Source organism: Cynocephalus volans, chromosome 17 (genome assembly GCF_027409185.1).
Source record: "Cynocephalus volans isolate mCynVol1 chromosome 17, mCynVol1.pri, whole genome shotgun sequence".
Taxonomy (NCBI): Eukaryota; Metazoa; Chordata; class Mammalia; order Dermoptera; family Cynocephalidae; genus Cynocephalus; species Cynocephalus volans.
In genome coordinates, this window is record NC_084476.1 from 28,018,812 (window position 1) to 28,030,188 (window position 11,377).

Genomic DNA, 11,377 nt, shown 5'->3' on the forward strand with positions numbered 1-11,377 from the left:
CCAACAACCACAGAAGAAAAACAGAAAATAAGAAAGGAACAAAAGATGCTTAAGAAATCTAAACAAAAATCAATAAAATGCAAGGAGTAAATCAACACCTTTCAATAATAACTCTAAATGTAAAAGGATTAAATTCCCCACTCAAAAACACAGACTGACTGGCTGGATTAAAAAGATGTACCCAACAATATGCTGCCTTCAAGAGACCCACCTCACCTATAAAGACTCACATAGAGTTAGAGTGAAAGGATGGAAAAAGATTTACCATGCAAATATAAGTGAAAAATGAGCTGGAGTAGCTATTCTTATATCAGATATAATAGACTTTAAAGCAAAAACCATAAAAAGAGGTAAAGAAAGCCACTATATAATGATAAAAAGATTTATCCATCAAGAAGACATAACAATCCTAAATATATATGCACCCAATGTCAGAGCAGCCAGATTTATGAAGCAAACACTATTAGACATAAAGAATGAGACAGATTCTAATACCATAGTAGTAGGTGACCTGAACACCCCACTCTCAATATTAGAAAGATCATCTAGGCAGAAAAATTAATAGAGAAACACAAGATCTAAACAACACTTTAGACCAATAGGACTTGGCAGATATCTACTGAACGTACCATCCAACAACCTCAGAATATTCATTCTTTTCATCAGCACATGGAACATTCTCCAGGAAAGACCACATGTTAGGTCACAAATCAAGTCTCAACAAATTCAAAAAAATTGGAATTATTCCATGTATTTTCTCAGATCACAATGGATTAAAATTAGAAATCAATAACAAACAAAACTCTGGAAACTATACAAACACATGGAAATGAAACAGCATTCTACTTAATGACATATGGATCCAAGAAGAAATTAAACAGGAAATCAAAAAATTTATTGAAACTAATGAAAATAATGACACACCATACCAAAACCTGGGGGATACTGCAAAAGCAGTACTGAGGGGGAAATTTATCACATTAAATGCTTACTTCAGAAGAATGGAAAGATGGCAAATAAACAACCTAACACTTCACCTTAAAGATCTAGAAAAACAAGAACAATCCAAACCCAAAGTTAGTAGATGTAAAGAAATAATTAAGATCAGAGAAGAACAAAATGACATAGAAACCCAAAAAACAATACAAAAGATCAATGAAACAAATAGTTGTTTTTTTGAAAAGATAAATAAAATTGACAAACCTTTAGCAAGGCTAACTAAGAAAAGAAGAGAGAAGACCCAAATAACAAAAATTAGAAATGAAAAAGGTGATATTACAACCAATAACTCTGAAATACAAGGTATCATTAGAGACTACTATAAACAACTATATGCCAAAAAATTTGAAAATCTGGAGGAAATGGATAAATTTCTGGACACATACAAACTACCAAAACTCAGCCATGAAGATATAGAAAACTTGAACAGACCAATAACAATAAAAGAGAGTGAAGCTCTTATCAGAAGTCTCCCAACAAAGAAAATCCCAGGACTTGACAGGTCCACTGCAGAATTCTACCAAACCTTCAAAGAGAATTGATGCCAATTCTCTACAAACTATTCCAAAATATTGAAACAGAGGCCATTCTCCCAACCTCATTTTATGAGGCAAACATCACCCTAATACCAAAACCAGACAAAGATACAACAAGAAAAGAAAACTACAGCCCAATATCCTTGATTAATATAGATGCAAAAATCCTCAATAAAGTATTACCTAACAGAATACAGCTACACATACACAAAATTATCCACCATAAACAAGTGGGATTCATCCCAGGGATGCAGGGTTGGTTCAACATATGCAAATCAATAAATGTGATACACCATATCAATAAAATAAAAGACAAAAACCATATGATCATCTGCACAGATGCTGAAAAAGCATTTGACAAAATTCAACATTCATTCATGATAAAGACTTTTTACAAGTTAGGTATAGATGGAAAGTATTTTAACACAATTAAAGTCATATATGATAAGCCCAGTGCCAATATCATTTTCCCTTAAGAACAGGAACTAGAGAAGAATGCCCACTCTCACCACTCCTATTCAACATAGTGTTTGAAGTAGTAGCCAGAGCAATCAGAGAAGAGAAGGAAATAAAAGGCATCCAGATTGGAAAAGATGAAGTCAAACTGTCCTTGTTTGCAGATGATATGATCTTATATATCAAACAGCCTAAAGCCTCTACAAAAAACCTCTTAGGAGTTGATAAATGGTTTCAGCAGTTGCAGGATACAAAATCAACACAAAAATCAGTAGCATTTTTCTACTCCAACAGTGAACATGCAGAAAAAGAAATCAAGAAAGCTAGCCCATTCATAATAGCCACGTGAAAAATAAAATACTTAGGAATAAAGTTAACCAAGGATGTGAAAAATCTCTACAAAGAGAACTACAAACCACTGTTGAGAGAAATTAAAGAGGACACAAGAAGATGGAAAGATATCCCATGCTCTTGGATTGGAAGAATTAATATTGTGAAAATGTTCATATTACCCAAAGTGATCTACAGATTCAATGCAATCCCTGTCAAAGTTGCAATGACATTTTTCTCAGAAATGGAAAAAACTATCCAGACATTTATATGGAGTAACAAAAGACCACAAATAGTCAAAGCAATTCTGAGCAAATAAATAAATAAATAAATAAAGCTGGAGGCATACTACTATACTACAAAGCTATAATAACCAAAATGACATGGTACTGGCATAAAAACAGACACATGGATCAATGCAATAGAATAGAGAATCCAGAAATCAACCCACGCACCTACAGCCATCTGATCGTTGACAAAGGTACCAATTCTACACACTGGGGAAGAGATTGCCTCTTCAGCAAATGTTGTTGGGAAAACTGGATATTCATACGTAGGAGAATGAAACAAGACCCATACTTCTCACCATATACCAAAGTCAACTCAAAATGGATTAAAGAATTAAGTGTACATTCTGAAACAAATTCCTTAAGGAAAACATTGGGGGAACACTCCAGGAAATAGGATTGGGTACAGACTTCATGAATATGACCCCAAAAGCATAGGCAGCCAAAGGAAAATTAAACAAATGGGATATATCAAACTAAAAATCTTCTGCACAGCAAAAGAAACAATTAACAGCATGAAACAACAACCAACAGAGTGGGATAAAATATTGGCAAAATATACATCTGACAAAAGATTAAAATCCAGAATATACAAGGAACTCAAACATTTTTACAGCAAAAAACAAATAATCCAATTAAAAAATGGGCAAAGGAGCTGAATAAGCATTTCTCAAAGGAAGATATACGAATGGCCAACAGACACATGAAAAAATGCTCGACATCACTGAGCATTTGGGAAATGCAAATCAAAGCCACTTTGAGATGCCATCTCACTCCAGTAAGGATGGCTAATATCCAAAAGACTGAGAATGATAAATGCTGGTGAGGTTGCAGAGAAAAAGGCACTCTCATACGCTGTTGGTGGGACTGGAAAATGGTGCAGCCTTTATGGAAAATGGTATGGAGTTTCCTCAAACAATTACAGATAGATCTACCCTGCTATTCCACTGCTGAGAATATACCCAGAAGAATGGAAATCATCATGTCAAAGGGATACCTGTACTCCCATGTTTATTGCAGCACTATTTACAATAGCCAAGAGTTGGAGTCAGCCCAAACATCCATCATCAGATGAGTGGATAAGGAAACTGGTATATCTACACAATGGAATACTACTCTGCTATAAAAAGGAATGAAATAGTACCATTCACAGCACCATGGATGGACTTAGAAAAAATTATATTAAGTGAAAAAAGTCAGGCACAGAAAATATCACATATTGTCACTTATCTGTGGGAGCTAAAAATAAACAAATACACAAATATACAAACAAATGGTGGAAGTGGGGGAAGAAGACACAACAACACAGCAATTCCTTGAACTTGTTAAGACAAGTGAAGAGATATGATGTAGACGTAGCGGGCGGAGGAGAGTGGATCTGGTAAAGGGACATGAAAAACAACTACATTGTATATTGATAAGTCAAAATAAAAAAAATGTAAATGTACATTGATGTTCATATTCTACTTATAGAAACTTATTTGACGGAAGCATTGGTGCAAATGATCAAAAAAAGTGAGCATTAGGATATCTGTTGAAGTATTCTTGTTTCTACGAAAAACATAGAATATAAGTCCATCAATAGGGAGCTGGTTAGATACACGATGGTGTAGACAGATAATAAAATCTTTTACAACAATTAAATTTTAATATAAATACATATATTGACAAGGAGAGTGGTCCATGATATGTATTTGAAGGAAAAAGCAATCTTTAAATATTTGTGTTTTCTGCTTGACAGAAAAGAATATGCATGAAATGTACTTGTACAAGCATAGAGGGATGTCTTAACCAAGTTATTAAGTATGACAGTCTCTGGTTGGTTGAATTTCTTGGGATTTTTATATTCTTTGTATTTTTGTATACATTGGTAAGAATTAAGAAGTATAATTTATCAAAAACCAATTTGTTAAAAATAACTCATTTTATATGCCTGCCTGCCCCACTAAATACTGAGGTGTTAAGGGGCAGTGAGTGTGTGATTCATTCGTCTTTGTGTTTCTAGTTCCTACTGGCCCCTAGTAAGTACTCTGAATATTATCGGGTTAAATTGGATTTTGCCTACTATCGTTCCTTGACATCCATTCAGGCAGGTGTTTTTTTATGTTGGCATGATACATAGTCTGTCCATACTTACTTAACATTTTTAGAGAAGCACAGAGTGTTAGAATTAAAAGGTACTTCTTGTCCTTTATTATTTTTTATTTTTTTATATTTTTTTATTTTATATTTTTTCTTTTTTTTTTTTTCTTTTTTTTTCTTCTTGTCCTTTAGATCAAAGCTCTTACTTTGTGGATGTGGAAAACGTAGTTCAGAAAGCTAAAATGACTTAAGATCACACAGCTCGTGGTTTTCTGAATGTGAGCTCCCATGAGAGCAGGTGTTTAAACTGTTTTGTTTATTTCTGTATCCCCAGTACTTAGAATAAGGACTTGGAACATAATAGGTGCTCAATAAATATTTATTGAATGGATAAAGGCATACGTCTTTCCACCACTCTGTGTCAGATAGCTTATCCCACTTTTTTTCTATATTATTCTCCTTTTGTGTATAATAGGCTCTCAAAGTGGGTTGTATATAAATCCTTTCCTTCCTCATTGAAAGTAAAGACTCATTTTTGGGGGGTTTATGACTGACTGACATGCTGTTTGTCATTGATACTGGCAATGAAATGAAGGCAATGAAAATAATTGTAAGGGAGTCTTGTTTTTTTCATCATTCCCTTTATTATGATAATTCACTGTCATAGCTCAGGATGGCCTTGACTTGATGCGTTATGTGTCAAGCTTAGTAACACTGAACAGTGGAGAGGGGGAAGAAGCCAGGGTTGGGCAAAGACACACTCTCCAGGGCTGAAGGTAGACCCAGGTGCATGACAAGCTTTAGAGAGGTCAATGAGCAGTCCTGGGAGAGAACCTCTGCGTCCCAGCAGCCCAGGGCTATTTCTGGGAGCACTTGGTACTGGAACAACTCATTAGGGCCATCTAGGGTCTGGGAATCTAAGCAGTGACCACTCTTTGGGAGTGAGGCTGGGGAGCAGCAAACTAGGAGTGCCTCAAGGTTTGGGGAAAATGGACTGGGATATGGTCCTAAAATGGCCTGAGCAAAGTCATGCAGGGTCTCAGTATCTCACTAGAAGGAGTGCAACTTACAGTTGACCAACACTAATTCTACCAGGTCAAGTGATCTGATCAAAGATGGATGACAAGAAACAAAAGCACAGCCCTAAGGGCACAGCTAACCTAGACTGACAAATACTGACAGTCATACTCTGAAGCTACACAGGTGCTCTGGAGTGAGGGAATTGGAATTTATTATTTTATTAGAACCCGAAATTTATCAATGCAAGTTGGAAGTGTGTTATAGTTCCAGCCCTGGCATACTGTAATAAAGTGGGATGGGTGAAAGGGAAGACTAGCTTATGTATTGACTGACTTAGCTGGTATCAGCTTAGTCACTGAGTAGGAATAACTCTTCAGGAAGAGAAAATTTGGGGGAAGTACTAGGACAACCAGTGACTGCAGCTGACGTCATTTATTTTCCATCATTTATAATGAGTTTGGTTCTTGCAACCAATGAATCTGTTGCTCTGTTTACTTTTGGTGTATCTAGTTCTTGTTTACTTCTAATCAGCTAACCCTCACATAATCATTTGGACAAGAAAAAGATTCATTGGGAGGCAGTCAAAGGAAAATATTGTGACACATGTGAAATATATAGGACAGAAAATTTTCATGCAATCTAAACATAGGCTAAAAGTCTTACCCCTTTATCTCAAGTTTGTGCATTCTTTCAAAGTAAGGCTAATATTTCTTCAGTGTGTGTTCCTGAGCAATATTCCAATGTAGTTATTGTGGACAATAAAATAAAGTCATCAAAAAGTGTATATGAAAAGAGATTGGAAATAAAGTGTGTATGAAAAGAGACTGGAAATATAGCTTCATTTTATGGCATTTTAAAACCAAGTTTTGGTTTCATTTTGTTTTCAGGATTCCTTACTTCTCTGTCGTGGGATCAGCTGGGTGTTTTTGACATTTCTCCTGCTATGGAGTCAGCTAGCTCCTAGACAAAGGTCCTGAAATGCAGTTCAGTATGATTTAACAGAACTCCAGGTAATGACTTTAAATGAATACTGCTCACACTGTGGCACTGAAATTGGGGACTGTCAGCAAAGCAGATAAGTCCATTTGAAGATTCTCTAGGAGAGCTGCATAGGGCTCCTCTCACTGTTGATGGCATATCCTGTTCACAGCTTCAGCCTCTGGAAATGCTTTGATTCAGCAAGTTTGGGCTTTTATCACTGCAATGGGCCTTTGTTGGCAACTACGCTGCCCACATACACAGAGAGCTCATTCTTCCATGAAGGGCCAGACAGCCTGCTGATGGGCCAAACCGGTTTATACTGATGTTGCTCGTGGGAGGGAGAAGAAAGCAAGCAAGCATGGATTGGTGTGGCCCATAAAGGGGCCATTTATCCCTTTCCAGCCCAGTATCCTCTTCCCCCAGTGCATGCCACCTTCAGTGTGCCTCTTGTTCAATGGTCTTTGAGCCGCAGTTCTCAAAGACTGAAATACCTCTGACACTCCTCTAAAATAAATTCCTGAATATACAACAGAGGCTGTTACAAAGTGCCATCTCCAGTGTCCCTTGGGGGAAATGCTTTGCTGAGAAAGTAATGTCATCACACGCCCCTCCACACACCCACCCTTCCCTTTGATCTTGTAGTGTTTACCTGTGGCTTATTGGTATCAAGGCAAACTGGGTATTGAGAGTTTGACTTTGAAATAGGTCTGGTTCTCCAATAGGCATTCTTTGAAGTCAGATCCATTATGTATTGTTTATTGCACTTTCAAACATACCCACATGTATTTCTAAGACCAAGTCTCTTCTTTCCTCATTCAAAAGGAGAACTGGAGTTTGTTGCCATATTGGCTATCCTTTGATATTTTAAAAATATCTCTGGAGTCCATTTTGTCCACTTACAAATTATCTTAAAAATATATGTTAAGGGCAATTTTATATTCTCTCTATCCCATTACTATCTTCCAAAACACAATTATATGTCAATTGAATGACTCAGAACTTCTTCTGCCCAAGCAATAAATCATAAGTGTAATGAGTAAAAAGAATTTGTCATTGTTCAATGTGTGTACAGAGTTATGTGGCATATAACCTCAAATTTCTTTCAGATCATATATAAATACATAATAAAATAATAACACTCATTAGTCAACACCAAATATAAGTTCCAGATGTCTGAACATCAAAGTATTTATAGGCCTATAGGAACCGCCTTGAGACAGGAACAGTTCTTCAGAAATGGTACTGGAAGAAAGCAGGCTACAAAAACCTCTCAAATTCTCTGAAACAAAAGCTATTCTTGTTTATACATAAATTATGAATGACTTTTTAAGGGCTGACTCACTGGCCAGTGCATGTGCCTACAAATCCTGTTTCATAAGAGCCTGGGAGCTGACTGGACTAACAGGAATTCTACAACAAATCATTTTTTCCCAGCTTGCCTCTAAAGCAAGTCAATTTGTCTGGAGTTTCAGCCATGGCTCTTGTCAAGGCACAGCAGAATTTGTTGCTCTGGCTCAGAGCCCTGCCACAGCGCTGGTGCTTTTCAGTTTGCTTAGCAGGGGCTGCCTGCGGCAAGCGCATTGTGGACCAGCTCTTGTGAGGCTAGTCTTTGGAAGAAGGGCTTGAGAGCCCCCTCAAGTGGTAGGATTGAATGGCAGCCGGTGGGCCCCTTGTCTGTAGCCATTCATCCCAAAAAACTGCAATTCCCAAATCTTTCCCTTGGATGCTGCCTTGTATTTGCAGTGAGGTGTAGGAAAACCACCCTGGAGGCTTCTAAACTTGACTGTGTCATTTATTTGCTCCCTGACCTTAAATGAATGAGCTGACTTTTCTCTTAAGTTTTTTCATCCATAAAATGAGGTGACATACAGAATAACCTTTTAGGTCCTGTCCATCTTTGATAGCTATGATTCGGTTTTCGTCTACGCAAAAGGACATAAATAAACATATTACTTAGTTTGTCAATGTGATGTATTAGATCTTGATGACCAATATTGCTAATGAGAGGCTTAATTAATCATGACTCAGTATAAAATTTCACCACTAATACAGACCTTCCAAGACTTAAAGCATTGATTGCTCTCTTGCAAGGAAGAGCAGGGCCGGAATATAACGGTTATTTTTTGAGGATTTAATATGAAAAGGTAAAGCCCGGACAACTTGTCTACAACATGAAAAAAAAAATCCTATTATTCTTTTCTGTCTCAGATCATCTTCTTACAGGAAGAAGGAAAAAAATGAAAGAACTTTTTAAATGCAGTGACTCAAACCCTCCAATGGCTGATGGTGTATAAATGTCAAGAACATGAGTTATCCATCCTAATTATTCTACCCTGATGCTTTTTGTTAATTTCTCTAACCATGGGAAAATGTCCCTAGGAAGGAAGTATTTAGTCTTTAAGTGCTAAATAGGGAAATGAGTATTTGAATCTTAGCTCCACTGGAACTTTTTGGGAAGGAGTTTTCAGTGGGGAGAACCACACCTCTCTTCTTTTTCTTAGACAGAATTTGTTTTTATTGGCACACTTGTTCACGTGGAGAATCTTAAATTTCCTCTGGTATAGTTTGATCAATATAAGCTGGTAATACTTTTCACTTATCAGTTTTCTTTAATAAATAAATGGCTGAAAACTTCCACAGACAATATGAAATGAAGTCAACATGAAATAGAGATTACTTAAACCTCGAAGCTCCAATGTTGCACAATTAACAATAAATCCATTATTTCTTGATGCATTTTCTCAAACAAAAAACACATGTGACTGAGAATTTAAAAACTGAACAGACATTGGCAAATGTTTTCCAAATATAATACACTATCCTGACAGCTAATGCATCAGCCATGTTTACTTCAGCAAATGTTTCCAATTTGGAGGGAGAAAAAAAGGAGTGTCTAATAATAATCTTTTACATTTGAAAACATGTACGGTGCTTTACAGTTTACAAAACACTTCCAATGTATACACCCACCCAACTGATCCTTGAAACCACCCTGGGAGGTAGACAGGACACATATTTTATTATCTTCCAACAATTTGTAGTTCTCCCAACTTGTCATGATGTCTTGTATCTCTGTGATTCCACAGGTGTTCTTCTGGAATCCTGGAACACACTCCACTTTCCCCTCCCCTACCCCATTTTTCATCCAGCTAATTCTCAATCAACTTTAAAAATCAATGCAACTGCTGCCTCCTTTCAAATCCTCTGGAAGCCTGCAGTCTGATTCAGATGTCTTCCGTCTGTGCTTCTCTGATACCTTATGCAGTGTGGCAATGATCACATTTTACTGTAATCATCTGCTTGCTTTTGTGTCTGTCTTAATAGGCTGTGCACTAACTTGACTTCATGGCTCTTATCTTACTTACTTGACATCTGCAGCATCTACTACTGTCCCTGTCACATAGTAAAGACTCAATGAATGTATGTTGAAAGAATGAATGCATCCCATTTATGAGATGAGGAAACTGACACTTATGAATTTAGGTGTTTTGTTCAAGGTCACACAGCTAGGGAGGGGCAGGGTTTAAATGTTAACTGATCAGCACCGCCCTCTCCCGAGTGAGCCACAGTACTCCCTGAAACAATAAAACTTCTTAAAGAAAACATAGGAGAAACACTTCAGGAAATAGGACTGGACACAGACTTCATGAATATGACCCCCAAAGCACGGGCAACCAAAGGAAAAATAAACAAATGGGATTATATCAAACTGAAAAGCTTCTGCACAGCAAAAGAAACAATTAACAGAGTTAAAAGACAACCAACAGAGTGGGAGAAAATATTTGCAAAATATACATCTGACAAAGGATTAATATCCAGAATATATAAGGAACTCAAAAACTTTACAAGAAAAAAACAAGCAACCCAATTAAAAAATGGGCAAAAGAGCTAAGTAGGCATTTCTCTAAGGAAGATATACAAATGGCCAACAGACATATGAACAAATGCTCAACATCACTCAACATCCGGGAAATGCAAATCAAAACCACACTGAGATACCATCTAACCCCAGTTAGGACGGCTGATATCCAAAAGACTCTGAACGATAAATGCTGGCGAGGTTGCGGAGAAAAAGGAACTCTCATACATTGTTGGTGGGACTGCAAAATGGTGCAGCCTCTATGGAAAATGGTATGGAGGTTCCTCAAACAATTGCAGATAGATCTACCATATGACCCAGCTATCCCAGTGCTGGGAATATACCCAGAGGAATGGAAATCATCAAGTCGAAGGGATACCTGTTCCCCAATGTTCATTGCAGCACTCTTTACAATAGCCAAGAGTTGGAACCAGCCCAAATGTCCATCATCGGATGAGTGGATATGGAAAATGTGGTACATCTACACAATGGAATTCTACTGAGCTATAAAAATGAATGAAATACTGCCATTTGCAACAACATGGATGGACCTTGAGAGAATTATATTAAGTGAAACGAGTCAGGCACAGAAAAAGAAATACCACACGTTCTCACTTATTGGTGGGAGCTAAAAATTAATATATAAATTCACACACACACACACACACACACACACCAAAAACTGGGGGGGGGGGGGAAGAAGATATAACAACCACAATTACTTGAAGTTGATATGACAAGCAAACAGAAAGGACATTGTTGGGGGCGAGGGAGGAGAGGGAGGAGGAAGGGAGGTTTTGGTAAGGGGCAACAATAATCAACCACAA